We start from the raw sequence: 7,279 nt of genomic DNA, 5'->3' as shown, positions 1-7,279 counted from the left end.
GCTGCTCATGACCAAACCCAGCCAGGGAGAAGGGCACAGGCAAGGTAGGAAGGAGCCCAGTGGCTGCCACTCTGCCCCAGGGCACAGGCAGCACTGAGCCAGCAGAACTGTGGCCGGGGCTACGGGGAGCTGTCAGTCCAGCCCAGGAAGTGGCCTCTGGGGCAGCGTCTGGAGTTTAGGAGAATCTCCTGACTCACCCACAGAGGTTCCGGGGCGGTTGTTTCCTGGGTGATTCTGGATCCTCACTCATCATCACCTTGAGAACGGGCTTTGGGCTTTGGCCACCTCTTCCCCTATCCTCTCCTGCCAGTGATGATCATCTGATGTCATAGCCAGCAAGCATGGTTGTTCTGTTTCACTTCTTTAATTCTACCCGTTTCATTCTATAACAGCACTGTGAGATAGAACAATATTTAGCAATAATTATCTTCATTTTAGGGATGAAGAAGGGGAGCTGCTGAGAACTTAACCAAACTGACACAGGAGAAAGGGTCTTAGGTATGGGGGATCACAGGGCTGTGACCTAGATCTCAACCTGTGCTCCAAATGGGCCACCACACTCTGGGCCTCAGGAGGCAGCTGTGGCTGGAAGGGAAACACAAGCTGACCCCTCTTGCTCCCCTTAATCCCATCCCTTCTGAGAAGAGAAAGAAGAAGCAATAAGGGGGATTTCCTTGATAGTCCAATGGTTAAGACTTCACCTTCCAATGCAGGGGGCGTGGGTTCTATCCCTGGTTGAGGATCTAAGATCCAAGCAATATTGTAACAAGTACAACAAAGACTTTATAAGGCCATCTGTCACACACTAACCTCACACCTTGGGTTCCCACCCAAAGCAAGACTTCACCTTCTTTTCCCCTCTATAGCAGAAATCCTGGTGGTGCCAGGACCAAATTCTTTGTTTAGGAAGATGGTTGGCTTAATTGACAACAATCTAAAGAATATGGGGGAAAAAAAAATAAAGAATATGGGAAAGAATCTTTAAGTGGAATTAGGAAAGACTGGCAAAAACTGGCTTTCCTACTGCTAAATGATTATTTGGGTGTGTCTAATGTGTTCTGGGTTTTTTGAAATGAATCATTATTTTTTCTGCCCAAGTCCTTGAAGATAAACAACCCCCACCCCCGCCAAAAAATAAAAGTGCAGTGTTCACTAGGCTTTAAAAGACACAGAGAATTGCTGCCATCCTAGCTGGAGACACAGTGATGGTATCTCTGGATTAATGCAGTAAACCCCTCTGCACTCGATTCTCTTTGCTATGAGCAGACCAAGTGCTCAAAGAAGCAATAAATCAAGTCACTGTCCTGCCTAAGAACTTGTGATGACTTCCCATGACCCCCAAGTAGGGTCCCGACCCCTCACAGGGAGTTCCTAACCAGCCCAAGTCTCTGTGGAGAGGCTGAGCGCCCCACGGCCGTGCTGCCCAGCGCAAATCCCAGCCCCAGCCCCCCAGGAGTTGTGCGGCTTTTGCTAACGTGTGTACTTCTCTGTGTCTGTGTTATCATCTGTGAAAGGAGAGTAATAGAACTGACATCATGGATGCCTGGCACACACTCAATGGCCACCAGCTGTTTGTATTATTACTTTTGACCTCACTATTCTCCATTCTCCCCACCCTCCAGCCCATTACACTCCATCCCACCCACCTCCTTTCTGTTCCTTGAATTTGCCAAACTCACTCCAACGTTTGGACCTTTGCCTGGAACTCTCTGCCCACTGCTCCACCCCCACCCAGGTCTGTGGGCTATTAGTTCTCATTTTGGGGTTTCAATTCAAGGTACCTCCTCAGAGAGGGCTTCCCTGAACACTCGGGCAAAATCAGCCCAGTCACTCAAGTTCATTGCTGTCCTGTGGACATTCCCGCAATGATGGAAATGTTCTGCATCTGTACCACTAGCTGCTATCCTCACGTGGCTCTCCAGGACTTGAAATGTGGCTGGTGTGAACTGGAGAACTGAATATTTAATTTTATTTCATTCTAATCAGTTTGGACTTAAATGTAAATAACCACATGTAATTAATGGCTGCCATACTGGGCAGTATAGTGCTGGCCTTACCTAACTTCATGATCTTCTGAGCACTCGTCGCTCCCTGAAATTACCTTGCTGGTCCCTTGTCTGCTATTTATGGTCTGATTCCCCAGCTAGAGCGTGCACTCAGTGAAGGTGGGGGTCTTGCCTTGTTCACTGCTATGTCACTACACGCCAAGGAAAAGTGTCTGGTTCTTTGTTGGGGCTCATGAAGTTTTGTTGAATGAATGAATGCACATATAAAAGTACTGTGTAAACCATAATGCATTATATAAATGTAGTATGTATTATCGTTATATGTGCATATAATAGGAAAGTGTGTGTAGGTGTTCACCTTTTTAAAAAGTCCCCAGCATCTGCACTCATATACACACATGCAAAACTGACCTTTAAAAAATGAATAACTTTTAAAAGTAGTTTTCTTATTTTATGAATGTATTCTTTATCTCTCCAAATAAGATCCCTCACCACAAGATTGCATGTGTAACCTCCCCAGCCTCTAGTAAGTAGAGGACGGCTTGGCCTGACCAAAATTCCACTTATTCATCACTTCTAAGCTGCTATGGCAGGCACACCTGTGAGTTCTTCTGTCCGGCGCCGGCCTCGGGGCTAGCTCTGGACCACAGAGAGCAGGATGCTTCTGGGGGCCCTGGGCCAGTTTGCTTCACAGAGACTGAGGCTCTGGGCTTGATGGCAATCAGCCCTAAAGCCTCTGAAGTGCGTGGGTAGCTGCCACTGTGACTCTAATGAGACGGTGAGGATTCCCAAGGGGACTGCAGTATTCTTGAAATTAGAAACAAGATGGGAGCAGACCCTCTCCTTCCTATGGGAGTAGCTAGAGCAGAAGTGCTGAAATATGATGCCCAGGGCTTCTGGTAGGGCTGGAACCAGCCCAGTTCCGTGCCACTGGCTGGTGTGAGGTTTCCAGAGAGGGCCCAGGCTGTGATCTGACCTCTGTCTTGATGAAGCATTGTGGCCCATGGCCGCCTCCAGGGAACACTAGAGCTGAAGCTGCAGTCAAATCATGGGCAGGGCACGTCATTGCTCCATCAGGCAGGATCTGGGCCTCCATGGGCTTCTGGAGGGCCTGGTGGCCACAGGGGCTACGTTCATTGCTCGAAACCAGGTGCTGGGTCCTAGAACCAGGTCAGCTGGCTGTAAGAAGCTGGCCATTCCCCTCCCCTGCCCCCAGGCCTGAGCTGATAAGCTGACAGCACAGAGGGGAGACCATTAAACTGCAGTTGTTTTTCAATACTTTTTCTGACCCATGTGCTTGGATTTCTTGCAAAATTCTCCCTCCCTACATGAAATCTGTCCCATCCCTCAACCTTCCTGCATGCACCACTCTATCTAGACACATACTTTCCTACCTGGCTCCTAGAACATCAAACATGGTGCTTGGACAGTGTGAAGGAAGCATGAGCCTGGGTTCAGCTTCAGGAAGGCGTCTGTCACAGTGACATGGGTGTGTGGGTGTGGCTGTGCGTGGGGTGGGATGTGCACAAGGGCGTGTGTGCTGGCCCTAAGACTCTCCACCATGGCAGTGTCTCTCCCCGGATTCAGGTGGGATGGGTCGATACCTTTAGGAAGGTGAGGCTTCTTTTGTGGATAAAGTGATGTGTCCACTGCTTGCCCCACCCCAAACCACAGGTTCATGCCTTTTCTGGGATCTTCACCCTGCCTCTGCCAGTGACTCGGCTGCTGTCAGAGAAGACGGCGATGGGGCAGATATCGGTTAGATGACTGGTGGCTCAGCGACACAGGAAGTGGCTCTTTTCCGTCAGGCACCCACTACCTGCTTGGTGAGTCACCAGAAGAATGTTGGCCTCCAGGGCAGCCCTCTGTGTCCCTGTCCTGCAGGGCCTGTAGACACAGAAAAGAGAGGCAAATACATCTTTGGAAAGAAGCCCTGGGGGCTGGCCCAGAACATGGGCATGAGGGGAGCCAAACAGGTCACTAATGTCAGATAGGCACCCCTCCCCGTGGTCCTGCCCAACCATACTCTACCCCGTGCTGCCCAGTCTGTGCCACATCATTTTTGTGAACAGCTTCATATTATGTTGCTTCTTATAATTGTTCATTTTAGAAAATCTTTTTGTGAAGAAATGTCTCATGCATGGAGCCTATGGGGCTTTCCTATTGCCCACCTGACCAGACACGTATGTAGGAGATAGTGGCTAGCAGGGATGGGCCTTCGAGTTTCTTCTATTCCAGTGGTGGGAACTTGTGGCCAAGGGGTGGCCTGTCACTCAGGGATCTTCCTCTGCTCCGGAAGGCATGTTTTGGGTCAGGCCCCCTAAGGGAAGCTCCGTAAAGAGCCCTAGTGACCGTGGACAACACATCCTATGAGCTTCTTTCAAAGAAAGTGAAGGATCCCACGAGGCCAGTTATATTTATGGTTCCTCAGCACTTGCAAGGGCCAGGCCCCGTGCTTGACTCTTCCCTGTTACTGTGTCTAATTCTCAAGGGCCTGTCTAGGAGGTGAGTGCTCTTGGCATCTCCATTTTACACAGGGACGCTGTGGACCAGAGAGGGGCATAGCAATCTGTGAGTTCACACAGCCTCCAGTGGCAGGACCTGTCCTCAAGCCCAGGTGTGAAACTGACTCTGAAGGCTGTGCTAGTACCCACCACCTTGTCTGCCTCCCCCCAATGCTGTCTACCACCAGCCCCCCACACCCTTGCCTCCAAGGTTGCTTCCCTTCCCAAAAGTCCTGAGCATCAAAATCCCCTCCACTGATGTAACTTCCTGTGGAATCTGCTGAGAAGATTGCTCTCGATTGTGTCCATTTGTTCTCCACAGGAGGATCCTGTAGGGGAAAGATTATCAAAATATTTGCTGGCCTTGCAGGAGACTCTTTGAGTCATTGCCGAGCCCCACTGGATGTGGGAAGTGCCACCATCCCTCCTGGCTTCTGTTTGTATCCGGCTGCTGAGCAGGGGAGAAGGGAGCAATATTTAGCCTTCCGTGAGCCGATCAGGGATGCTCAAGTGCAGTACAGATGTTGGACAGATAATAGATATTTAAGAATTTTCTGGTTCGGAGCACTATGTGGGATCTAAAATCTGAGCTGAGTGAAGTGCAGTTAGCATACAGCTGGAGTCCTGGGTGCTCAGAGCCCCTGGTTGGTGGCATGAGCCCTGGTTCTCCCTCAGAAGATCCGGCGTCTTGCCTGGCTCTGCATTTGGGCTTGTTTCTTCACCCCTGAAATGAGGTTGGGGGCAGCGAGGAGAAACGATCTTTGGAGGCAGAGCAGCCTATAGGAGCCAGACTGTGTGAGTTTGATTCCAAGGCCTCATCATAAGAGCTGGGAGACTTTGGGCAAGCGCTGACACCTCTCTGGTTCTCGGTTTCCTTGTCTGTACTCTGAGGATTAAATGGATCTCTACATAATGTCCCTGGAACAGAGCTTGGCTGTTATATAATAAGCTCTCAGTAAACATGGCTATTACTCTTTACAGCCCCTTCCTGCTCTCACATTTTATTAACTCAACTGTGGGTCTTGGCAATTGTTCCCTGAGAAATGATGTTTTGGCTGAGCAGTGGGTTGAGAAGCTAGCTGGAGGTAAAGAAATTTCTTCCTTGTTGGCTCATATGTAATTAACTCAAGAATTCTATCCACTCCTCCCCCTCATAAGGTATAGCTTTAATGCAATGATTTTACCTGTGTAAAAATCCTTGGCATGGGGGAGAGGCGAGAAATGAAATGTCCCCTGAGAATGTTCTGAAGTTATGAATGGGAAGGGAAATCCTAGGGGGATATGCTTTAGTTGATGAAGCAAAACTCCTCAAGCTTATTTCAGTTCCTTTTCGCTATTTTGAGTTTCTCTCTCCTCAAGGGAGAATCTTTGCAGGTGACACACTGTGGGTGAAAAAAACAAAAAAACAAACCATGTGTCAGAGTCAGACAGACCAGGAAATTCAGATTGGATCCCTAGAGATTCCTAGCTGGCCAGGGTGATTTCTTCTGTCTGAAGCAAAGTTTCTTCATCTATAAATGGAGATGATATTTATTTTACAGGGTTGTTGGAGAATTAAATACGACCATGTACGTACAGCATCAAAAAGCTAGAGGTGCAGAAAAGCTAATTCCGCTTCTCTGGCCTCCTCTCCACATCTGTGCCTAGGAGGCTCCTTAACTTGCATGTCTGCCTTCTGCCCCAAGGCAAAAAGGCAGGAGGCAACCCCCTGGTTTGCTTAGGTAGTATGCTGTTAGCTTTCAGAATGAGGCTGTAATCCTGTAAGTTCCCCTGGCAGGTTACAACCCATGGAGTGAGAACCAAAAGCAGATGCTAAAGTAAAGCTGTAAACAAGAGGAACAAAGTGGGAAAACTCAGCAACCCCTTCTCAGTTTTGGCATTCCGTCACAAGCTGGTGGCCTTGTCTCCAGTCGAGGGCTCCACTAACAGCAGAAAGAAGTGGTGGTCACAGGTGGAGTTCAGGAGACTGCCTCTCTTTACCAGGTGTCCTCCAGCCTGCTCAGGAATGGGTCATTAGGGTTGGGGCCACAGTCTGAGTATGCTGATCTTTCCTCTGGCCATGGGGGCCTTGGATGACTGGAGATGGGCAGGAAGGAGTAGGGTGATGGGGAGCGGGTGACAAGAAGAAGGACACAACCATGAGGCTGGGCAATATCTCAGTAGGCTAAAATTCTGAGCCCCCTACTAGGAGGGTCCCTTGGGCTCCCAAAACCTCTCTTTACCAAGTGTCCTCCAGCCTGTTCAGGAATGGGACATTAGGGTTTCGGTGGCTGGGGCCACAGTCATGAATATACCAAACTCTTATCTTATCTGCCAGGTCCTGAGTTACTCTGGCTATCACCTAAACTTTCTCACTACTGTTATCAATGTCTTCTCCATTAGGGCTGTTGCAATCCCAAACAAACCCTTTTGCAAGCTAAAAACAAGGACCTCCTTTTCTAAGAAAATGTGGTTCTATACCAGGACACACAACTTGTCAAGTGGGTGCACAGGCTGGATTTCAGGCCTCGTTTACTGCTTCATCTGAGCAACCTGGTGAACAGCCTGCACAGCTGTACATGGCAACCGTGTTTTCCATGCTCTGCGTTAATGATCTGGATTGGCCATTGCTCCTGACTCTGCTGTAACCCTCCCCATAGCATGGCTGGCTTTTGATAGGCTACAAAAGAGAGACTGGCACTGTCAGCTTTTCCAGCCCTCTCTGTGGAAGGAGCTGTGACCCCTGACGAGGGCCAGGCCAGAGGACACTTGAAGGGCTCCACAGACTCC

This window comes from Ovis canadensis, chromosome 1, assembly GCF_042477335.2.
Source record: "Ovis canadensis isolate MfBH-ARS-UI-01 breed Bighorn chromosome 1, ARS-UI_OviCan_v2, whole genome shotgun sequence".
In the NCBI taxonomy this organism is placed as follows: Eukaryota; Metazoa; Chordata; class Mammalia; order Artiodactyla; family Bovidae; genus Ovis; species Ovis canadensis.
The sequence above is the reverse complement of the archived record's forward strand: the minus strand, read 5'-3'. Positions refer to the sequence as shown.